Genomic DNA, 11,335 nt, shown 5'->3' on the forward strand with positions numbered 1-11,335 from the left:
ATTTATCCATGTTCTACTGTCAACAAACTACCCTGTGTCTTTTGCCTTTCATATTAGTGTACCTCCACCTTACCTTTTTTTCCCTTGCACATGAAAGGCTACGATTTTGCAAGTATAATTTATTTCTAAAGAAATTTAAAGAACTGGTGAATGTAACAAATCTATTTATCTCCATCCCCACACCACAAGTCAGATATTATCATCTCTTGCCTGGATTGTTGTGACCACCTCTGCATCTTATCTCAAGCTTGGCTTTTTCTGAACAACCTGCTTCTCTCCTGACTTAACTATCCACTCTTCTACTCCTTCAGCTTGCTAAAAGACCAACTGCTTCTTGCTCCCAAGGGCCACTCCTATCACTAAAATATCTCTTTGCAGTTTACACTACTTACTTAAACCATTCCACTTGCAACGTCTACCAAGCTCCAGAATACACTCCCATCTTCCTTCCCCAAAGACCAATTCTACTTTGTCCCACATTCAGCAATTATTCTCAGTAACTTCAACAATGATGCTGAAGTACTTTCTACACCCTGACCTTCCTCAACTCCTAAAACCTTCAGCTGCACTTCAGCCACTCACACATATATAATGAAAATAGGTCATCAACTGGAAGTGCTGTACCACAAGGATTGTAAATTCAGAGACCTCCCTTTTTTTTTTTTTAAACCACGACTTTATTTTATACTTCTACACCTGCTCTTTACGTCCCTTTGGCTTCACTTGTCTCCCCACACAACTGAAATCTGTCCATCAGCCATTTAATACTGCCCTCTCTAGAACATCATGACCTTCTATTATATTCACCATGCACCTCCCTAATGACAAACAATCTTCACCATCTGTTTTCTTCACACCCACACACTGGGTGTTAAGTACCACCAGAAAGCTATGAAATCTTCCACAACTGATTTATTCTAAATACAACTCTCTATGTCATTGACTAATTCCAAGTCTTTTCATATTTAAGTCTATAATCCCATCAAATACTCGATAACTTCCATAAAATTCCCTCAAATCACACCTTCTCCACCTGTAATGAAATCCTCTTTACAGCTTCTAAAATGCTGTATCTTCATCCATCTGCTACTTCTTGCCTCCAGTTTTGGAAAAAGAGCTGTTCCTCCTTCTTAAAATAAACTTCTTAATACAATTCCTACATTCAATGTTTCCATATTCTCCCAACCTACTCAGTCCTTTACCCTCATGCACTCTGGTCTCTGAACTGCTCTCCTGAAGACCAAAATAAAAACAATTCCATGTACCAAATCATATGACCCCCCCACCCAAGTCCTTATCCTCTCTTTGGCAATGACACTTGAACTACCTCCTCTGGGTTATGTCACTGTACAGCAGGATTCTACTGTGGTCTCTCCAGTTGCTGCTTCTATCTCCAATGACCACTGGTCCTCTTCTCAGCCCAAATAGTGGGTATTTTCTCCAGTTCTATCCTGGAGCTTTCTACCATTCTCTCTCCACTCCCTTCAGGATCTCATCCCTTAATACTGCTTCTACATTTTCATTCCTCATATGGATATCTTCCCCCAGCTCCCAAAAATAATCTTTAAACCATCACCCTCTGCTACAATCTAATTTATTCCTTAGGAACTGGAATATATAATGATTTTTTTAACTAGACTCTTCAATTACTGCTTCAATTAACACCTCAATTATCAGTACAAAAATTTCATGCCATTAGCACCCTACCAAATCCAGAATTAGCAGCTTCAATTATCAACTCTAGGTACATATTCCCAAATCTCTATTGGACCTCCTCAGCTGAATCCAGTATTTCTAACTCTAGCTAAATAATTCTCCTTGCATAATTCCATTTGGTGCTTCACACACTGGCCATGTATCTTAAAATGAAAGTAATTATTCTTCCCCACCAAAACAGTTCTGTTAACTGATCCAATAATTTTTGTTAATGGCACTACCATTCTCAGTTACCCAAGAAAAGCCCCAAAGTTTCCCTTTTCTTTTTCTTTTCCTCCAGTTTCCCAAAAGCCCATTTGCCGTCAAACCCTTCAATTCTTTCTTTCAAGTATTTCTTCTGTATATCTCTTTTCTTTGATTACCACTAACACCATCACAACTTAGACTCTCAACACTTCACACTTTTGTCAGAGCCTTCTGACTTTGTCTCCTAATCACTAGGTTCTCTCTTCATTGCAAAAACAAAACAAAAACAGGTCACCATATTTTTATTCTTAAATCACCTCATTTCCCCAGTCAAAAATCATCAATGGTTCCCCCACTGCATACTGAGTCAAATTAAAAGTCCTTAGACTTCCAGGGGTGACTGGGTGGCTCAGTCAGTTGGGCATCCAGCTCTTGATTTCGGCTCAGGTCATGATCCCAGGGTCGTGGGATCAAGCCCTGTGTAGGACTTTGCGCTGACAGTGTGAAGCCTGATTGGAATTCTCTCTCCCTCTCTCTGCCCCTCCCCTGCTTGTGCTCACTCTTCTCAAAATATATAAACTCTAAAAAAAAAGTCCTTAGATTTCCAAAAAATAGAAACTAGCCAACAGTCCAACAATCATGAAATGAATAAATACACTGTGATATGTTCATAATGGAATCCCACAGAGCAATGAAAAAGAATAAACTACTGCTATACGCATCATGGATGAATCTCACAGACATATGTTAAGCATGAGAAACCAGACACGGATGTATGATTCCACCAATAAGAAATTCCAAAACAAACTACTCTGTTACAATAAAGATCAGAATAGTACAGCTGACCCCTGAACAACACAGAGGCTGGGGAATCCAACCTCCCTCTCACCCCATGGTCGAAAATCTGGGTATAACTTTTGACTCCCAAAAACTTAACTACCAGTAGCCTACTGTTGACCAGAAGCCTTACTAATAGCACACTGTAGATTAACACATATTTTGTAGATTAGATGTAATATATACTGCATTTTTATAATAAAGTAAGCTAAAGAAAAGGTTATTAAGAAAATCATAAAAACACAGTACTGTACCATAATTATCAAAAAAATTCCACTTATAAGTGGATCTGCACAGTTCAAACCCATGTTGTTCAAGGGTCACTGTAGTTACTTTTGGTTGAGGAGACATCAACTTGGAGTGACAAATGAAGGAGTCTTCTGGAGTGTTGGAAATGTCTACCTACAAAAATTCATTGACCTGTAACCTTAAGATTTGAGCACTTTATCTTTTTAAAAAACCTGTTTAGTCTAGATTTTTAGATGTTTCTTCTACTTTACAGCCTTATTTCCCTCCATTCATAAGATGATCCCTAGCTAATCTAGACCATGAACCCCTAAGCACATCCAGAACTTTTCTGTTACTCGTATCACACTCTCTCTTCTTGGAATACCAATCCTCACTATCTTGCCTACTATAACCATATTTATACTTCAAGGCCTAATTTGCACACCAACTCCTCCACAAAGTCAAATCAGCCACAGTACTTCTGTCATAGACAGTCATAGACAGACAGGGACATTTCTATCCCTGGTCAAACTCCTGAAGAAAATGAACTCCATCATATATAAACATGGGTCCTTCACATTGCCTACCACAGAATCTTGAACACAGTAAGTATACAAAAATATTCCCTGAAGAAATTCTGGCAGTCCTTCAAAAGCACCCTTCAATCTCACCCCTCTTTCTCAAACCTATCCACCATGACTGTCTCTACTTGGAATTCAAATTCCCCAATTTACATATTTAATCATTAAACAAATAATTGAGGACCCACTATATGCAAGAAACTGTAACTACCTATTCTAATGTACCCCCAGTGAACTACCCCAACATGTGTTCGTTTCAGCTGTTGCCTTTTGAATCTTACCACAGCTCTAAATTCCCAGTCATCCTCCCCTCCTCTCACCATCCAATCACATCCTACCCCCTCATTTCTAATCCTGCTATCAAACTAATTCAAGCCCTTCTTAAGTTTCTCCAGTGGCCTCATAACTGAGTTTCTCTCCCCCAATCTTACTCTACCATCACATTGCCACCAATCTATCCTGCCAAGTATAGCTATCAGCAGGTTAAGGTATTAATATACAGTCTTTGCTTCCATTCTCTACTCAGAAAAGTTCAGAAGCTATACATTAATGATACATTAACATACTTTAATCCTATGCTAATATATTTTCATCCTCAAATCTTCACCACAACCCTTGCCAAAAGGTGTTAAGAATTAAAAATTTCTTGATGGGAAAACGGAGTCTCAGAAAGGAAGTAATTCTCTCCATAATCATAGCACAGGTAAACAGAAGGTCCAAGACTAAAACCTAGCTTCTGTTTTGCTTCCTCAGCACAACACTACATCATGTCAAATACAAACTATTTAGCTTAGCTTTCAAGGCCATCCATTTTCTACTCAACCCCACTGACTCTTCCTACCTTTTATCATATTATGCCCTATTCATGAACTCCGTGTTCCAAACTAGAAGCTGTGATCAACTATTTAGTCACAAAATTAGTTTATGAGTGACAGACATCTTTTTTTCTTAGCCAAACAGAATAGAATGGAAAACACATGAGTGCATCCAACATGTAAAGGTTATGGTTATTGAAGCTTTTTGTTTTATACATACACACAAACATTCACACATGCATATATCAGGTGAGGATGTGACATGTATTTCTTACTGTGGGTCAGTTAAAAAAAAAAATTAAAAACTCACTATTCCCCACATATCCATGGCTTCTCAACTCCGAGTCTTTGCTTTTGCTAATACCTCAGATTGGAATGCTCTCTTTCCATTCATTTCTATCAGCCAGAATCCTATCCATCCCTTCAAAAACTAACTAAAATGCCGCTTGCATGCCATTAAGGGTAGTCCCAGATTTTCCCCCAAATATTTTTTCTTCCCTTTTAACTTCAGTAACATTTGGTTTTTCTTATGATACATTGGTCATGATGTAGTTATTTGTGCATAAGTTCAGCTCCACTACTAGAATATAAATCCCAAAGGATTTATTCCTGACTCCTCTAACAATGCTTTTGCATGTAACAAATGTTCATTATCTGTTGACTAAAGAGAATGCACCCCACCACTTTCTGAAACCTCAGTTATAAATCCACATCATAAATAATTTCTGCTACATTCTAAACTTGTTTACTCTTATCCTTCAAATTGTCTTACAATCTTCCTCCCCAAAATAACCATTTCGAGTAATCCTCTACACCTTCAATCTTCTCTTGCTGTCCTCTAAACACAACCTATCATATATCAATCATGTTTTCCTTCTTTCAGAATCATACTTTCTGTAGGATAACCTTTCCTTCTCCATCTGGTTGTCTTCCACTTTATTCCTAGTTCTCTAGCATTCATAATAATAGACCTTATGATCTTTAAACAGATTCTTTCATTTTCTCTTCAGCTAGACCTCCTCAATTATTTCAATTCATTTACAGTGTACATATTTCTGTCAGCCCCCATAAAATCCTTTGTAGAAAAAGGGCAGGTAGGGGTGCCTGGGTGGCTCAGTCTGTTAAACATCCAGCTTCAGCACAGGTCATGATTTTACGGTTCATGAGTTTGAACCCTGCATCGGGCTCACTGCCATCAGCAGAAAGACCACTTTGGATCCTCTGTCCCCAACTCTCTCTCAAAAATAAGTAAACATAAAAAAAAGAAAAAGAGAGTGAGAGAGAAAGAAAGAAAAAGAAAAAAGGCACGTAATGAATTGAAACAAACAGAAATAGATCATTTAGATCTTCTAAATTATCTGATACTTTCTCATTCATTCATTTATTCAACAAGCATGTGTCTACTAGACATATGCCCTCAATTCTGTCTATTCTATTCTGTAATTCAGAAAGCAGCTTTGAGAAAAGCATGCAGGAAAATGCCAGGATAGCAGAGCCAAGTTGACTCATGCTCTTCACTCACAGAGACCAAGTAATTTGTGGGGTACAGGCTCATAAAAGGAAAAACTAAAAGTTACACTAGACATAGATGGAAACAGATTCCCCCCTCCCCGTTGTTCCAGGGAGCTCAAAATCTACCCAGCAAAGAATTTGAAAAGGAACAAACCAGTAGGAGTAGCTAAAATGAAATAGGCAGAAAGCATTAAGACAAAAATAGATTCAGACTCTAGGTTCATTCTAGGGCTGCAAGAGAAATCTGGAGCAATTTAGTTCCTCTCCTGAGATCCCTAAGGAATCCTTTCAAATATCTAGCTAAAGTATGGTACACTTAAATCCTTTCCCCAAACCTTAGCCAATATTCATTTCTCCATTCCCTGAACTCCTACAGCATTCACTATCCATAAAACTCATTTGCGAGCTTAATCATAAACCATCTTGTTCCCAGTAATGAAAGTGTTTATTAACAAATTTAGCCAGAATTTATTTACATATTAAAATCAATGAGGTCCTCTTTAAAGTAGTTACCTTGGGAGGCTACCACTTACTCATTTATTCACTCCATCCATCCAACCAGTTCATGCACTTAGCTAACATCTAGTGTTCAACTACCTCCAAGTGAAGTTATCACCACTCTTCAAAGTATTTTTGACTTCCTCACTGGGAGTATTTTCCAAAGTAACTCAGTTAATAAGTCAACCACAAAAATCATTCCTATATCTGTGACTAACCGAATTTAAACCAAAACTATTCTTTATTCACTCTCTTTGTTATCAACATATTTTCAGCATTTCTAAAAATCAAATCTTTCAAACTAAAAAGGTTTGTCACCAATAAGGCTATTCAGAATAACATTATGCCTCATATTGTTTGTAACTGTGCCCTTCTAAAGGGATTATGAACTCTGAGGATAGGGACCATGTTTAACCCACCTTTAAAAGCTCCATCCCCCCAGAGCACACAATAGGTACTTAATAATTAGATAAATTGTATAGAATGTGCTAGAGGCTCAGAAGGGAATTCAGAAAAGGTGATCCAAAAAAGTTCTGAACTCTACTACTGAAAACGACTACCAAAATACAAAAATTCTCACCTGGAGGTATACGTTTTTTTTTTTTGGTTTTTTTTTTTAAGAGAGAGAATCTTAAGTAGGCTCCACGCTCAGGGCTCAATCCCATGACCCTGGGATCATGACCTAAACCGAAAATCAAGAGTTGGATGCTCAAACGACTGAGCCACCCAGGTACCCCTGGAGGTATACTGCTGATACTTGTTTTAAAAAATCAACTTTCTGAAATCTTACACTATTACTAAATTACTTCACAACTGTCCTTCTCCCCGTAAATGAATATAAATACTATAAATTCCTTGAGGCAAGAAATTGCACCTAACACTTTTTTATTACCATACCAAAATGAATTAAATCAGATTCTTAAAACAGCTAAAAAATCTCTAGTCATTTAGATCTGAAGTAAGAAAATAGAAATTAAATCAGCCACCAACTCCAGATTTAAAATTTATTCAGATTAAACTAGCCTCAGATTAGAACAGAAACTTTGGTCCACCCCTTCAATGTTTTTGCAGGATTGTTCTAGTCACATTCTAATCCATTCTGTCTTCTTCCCTTAAATCTAAAGGCTTCACCAATCAGATATCCGTTTTATCCCTCACTCTCTAAACACACAATTTAGTCTACAATACTCCCATGGTGTTCAGCAATTTCACACAGTCCCACTATTATCACGACAGTGAACACTACTTTCTATCAGTCGTTCAACAGGTTATTTACTAAGCACTTAAACTGTTCTGAGTTTCCCCAAAGATTAAGATCTAGCCACCCTCTGCAAAACAAAGAGAGAATAATTCCCATAAGCAAACACAAGATTTAGCAGTATATAATCTACATGTGAATGCTTCCTTACTCAAAGATTCTCAAGAGGTAATGTTACTTAAACAAGACTTCCGAAAAGGGGAGCAAGTTCTTTCTATTCTTTCCATATCCATCATACTAACTTGGTGATGTTAAGCCCCATATACAAATTTCAAAAACCCAATATTTTATTAATCTATCCTAATATATAAGCAGCATACTTTTTCCCACCATATTTCCACCATATTAGTGACTTAAATATGCATATTTCCTTGTAACTGCCACAAATCTATCTCACCACTATAATTTTAAATCCCCTTCACATCCACTATATCCAAATGTCCTCAGAATTCTTTACCCTTTCTTCAGCCTCCCACAAAATTACCACCACCTCCATCATACCCTGACCTTCATCCTCTTCCCCCTGCGATCACACTTCCCCATCCCTCCCTCCCTCCACAAAAAAAGAAACACATTATCCACACCGATTCACTCCTTCCTAAAAACTCTTATAAGAATTGCCATAGAAGCCTGGAAAGAACAATAAGGAGTCATTTAATCCATTCCCAGAGTCCTCACTCTAAACTCTCCAGAAGACTGTCAAAGAACACTGCACAGTTGACCTGATAACTAATTCCAAGATGAATAACTATCATTGCCAAGCAACTCTTCCTCATCACAAACCAGCAACCCTTTTGCTGCAAAGATGTCTCTTACAACCTAGTTTTTCTTACAGATCCATCCATCAAACTTCCCTTTACCTTCTCACCCAGTCTATTTCCAGTATAATTTTAAATGCTTTCTATTTAAGCATATTATTTAAAGATATACAGTTAATAAAAAAGCTAAAATAATAACTATCAAAGGTTTGAAAGGAGGAGAAAGGGGATAATATCAGCGACACGAATCCTTTTCATTCACAGAGGTCTTTCAACTCCTTCATAATGTCATTTTAATCAATCAAGAAATTACAGTACATGTATATTACTTGGAGACCTGAAGAAGAGCATGATACGAACTACAAAAATTAATGCTTACAAGTAGTAGCCTCTGGAAAGTGGGATTGTGATGGACAGGTGAGACGAGGGCTCACCCTTGTGAGCTTTTCATTATAAGCTCTCTCAGGACAATTTTACTTTTTAATTATGTACATGTATAATTCCATACAATTTAAAAGGGGGAAAAATAATGATGACATACTATATTTAAGTCCATTAAAGTTACAAAAATTAAAAGAAATGATAATATACAGTGCAGGTGAGGGGAAAGAAAACAGACCCTCTCATTCTGTGATGACAATAAAAATGGGTACATCCTACGATGTAATATACTGAAGCCCTTGAAAAAAGTAAATTTAAATATACTGACATAAAAAGTTTTCCAAATTTAAAAAAAGTAATCCTGGCTTATTTCCATTAAAAATTTTTTTTTAATAAAAGCCCCTCTCATCTCTAATGCTAAATTCTCATTCTCCTTAGATATATTTGCTAAACGAATAAAAGACTGAATTTTCCCATCCCTCTCCCAAACTTCTTCCCCATCAATCCCTCCACCCTCTACTTCCATAAAAAGATATTTCATACTACCCTCTCTTCATCTGAATTAATATTACAATGTTATGTGTACAGTCTTTCTTAACAATAAAAAGTGAATAATTTTCAGGCAAATCTTAAGAGTACGGTTCTAGCCTAGATTTCCCTCTTGGAAATCCAGTCTGGTGGGAGCTAGAGAAATCCAATAGGCCTTGGTTCATTTCCTGATATGAAAATGCTAATATTCCCTCTAATTTGGCTCTAGAATCATCTAGTCTCTTCAGGTTCCCCTAAACCTCAACCCAACCAGTCCTGACCTCCTTGCAACCTAAGACCAAAACAGATATTCTAGATCCTCCATTCTGCAGGCCCATACTTTGCAGACTGATGCATTTTCTTCAATACCACAATGCCTCGGTGAGAGTATACATTCAGGAACCATGAATAGCAAAAAGTCTCCCACCAGCTCCAGAGTTATGGAACCAATCCAGTCAGGCTAATTTGAGCTCCAAATGGAATCTCCAAAGAAAGGCCACTGTGCATGGACTCCCCCCACCCACCATTAATTATAACCCTGGGGTGAATAATATGGCATCAGTTCTCCTGGACCAGATAAGCTGGGCAGTGAAGAAGAAAACCGCCAAGTCCAGTAATTTCCATTCCGGCATTAGTGTTCACCCTGACTCTAGTAAATGACAGTACTTTAAATTTGCTAAAATCTAAACTCACGGCCTAGGGAATCCCTGGAGGCCAGGCGTTTTTTTTACCGTCTGTTTCAGAGATTCTAATATTCACTGGTGCAGGTTTAAAAGGTCTCAGATCAAACTACAGGCTAAGGTCTAATTCTCAGTGACCCCCAACCACTGCGGGACCCACACTTACCAGATGTCATCTACAGAAGAGCCCAAACAGGTTCAGAACTAGGCCATCCCGGCCCATCTGGAATAACTCTTTAGTCCTTGGGCCAACATTTATTAATTCTACTACATCTGTCTATTCTATCATGCATTCTCTTCATAGTGTCTAGTATTTAGCACTTCCTCTGGCTTCGAACGCTATCCTTTCTATTCGCGGAAACTCCTTGTATCCGTTCTTTCCTTTCCTTAGAAACGCTTCAGTTCTTTCCATAACGAAATACCTAATGTATCTGCACAATGAACACCCTCCGGACTCCTGGATACTCCTCCACGGGCACCCTCTGCATTCCTCCACCTATCCGGCATCTTTCCCTCCGGCCGCTCTCCCTGAACACACTCCCACTATGTTTCCCGCAAGGATTCCCTTTTCTCCAACCCCTGCCCTTCCCTTCCCTTCCCTTCTCCCAAAGAACACTCCGGCAGCAACACTGACTGAGGCCTGCGGTGCATAAAGCACTGCACCAGGCACGACGGACAGAGACCTGGTGTCTCTCTAGCCTTTTCACACCCACACCCAGCACCCTCCGGCCTCCCCCTGCAAACCTCCCACCTCCTTCCCTACCTCTGACACCCGCCTCAGGCCTCGGAGGCCGCCTTCTCGCCTCCGCCACCCCCGTCATTATCCTTTCTCAACCCCCCAACCCACCATCCGCGCCCTGCTTCCTCCCGTCCCCCAGCCAGCTCCTGCGCTTCGCTCGGCCTCGGCCGCTCCCCAGGCCACCCCAAGCCTCGCCACGGCTCGCTCCCCCCCCCCTCCGGGGTCAGGCCGTTACCGCCGCGCGCTACCCCCGCGCGCCGTCGCTTCCCCCTCCCCCACCCTCCCCAGGGCCCGGGCCTGCCAGGCCCAGCGCTTTACCGCGGGCGGGCGCCGAGTCGCGCGGTCACCGACTGCAGGCGGCGGCAGCTCCAACCCTCCTAGAGGCCTTGAGAGAAGGGGAAGGGGGGAGGGGAGAGAACTTTTGCTGTGGCAGCTTCAGCAACAGCTCCCACCCCTGCGCCTTTCTCCTCTTCCTCCCCCTCCTCCTCCTCCTCTTCCTCCTTCTCTTCCTCCTCCCAGAGCAGTCGAGACGCAGACATGCCGCGGCTAGAGCGCCGCCGCGGTCGCCGCCACTGCCGGCGCGGTGGATTGTGGGAAGCCCCGCACACGGGAAGCGCT

General features: G+C 40.1%; 1 protein-coding gene across 10 annotated transcripts in view; it reads right to left on the reverse strand.

The window, feature by feature from the left end:
• ZNF148 (zinc finger protein 148) overlaps positions 1 to 11,335 on the reverse strand; it is a 163,675-nt gene that overhangs the window by 109,289 nt on the left and 43,051 nt on the right. For 2 of the 10 annotated variants that reach the window (XM_042998901.1, XM_042998900.1), the window contains exon 1: positions 11,036 to 11,209. The exons of 7 other annotated variants lie outside the window; for them this stretch is intronic. The gene's annotated coding sequence lies outside the window, so the exon portion shown is untranslated. Of the gene's footprint in view, positions 1 to 10,144; positions 10,830 to 11,035; positions 11,210 to 11,335 lie in introns of those variants that run through there. One more of the 10 variants, XM_007098286.3, reaches the window with a different exon arrangement.

The sequence above is a fragment of the Panthera tigris genome, chromosome C2 (genome assembly GCF_018350195.1).
Source record: "Panthera tigris isolate Pti1 chromosome C2, P.tigris_Pti1_mat1.1, whole genome shotgun sequence".
Classification (NCBI taxonomy): Eukaryota; Metazoa; Chordata; class Mammalia; order Carnivora; family Felidae; genus Panthera; species Panthera tigris.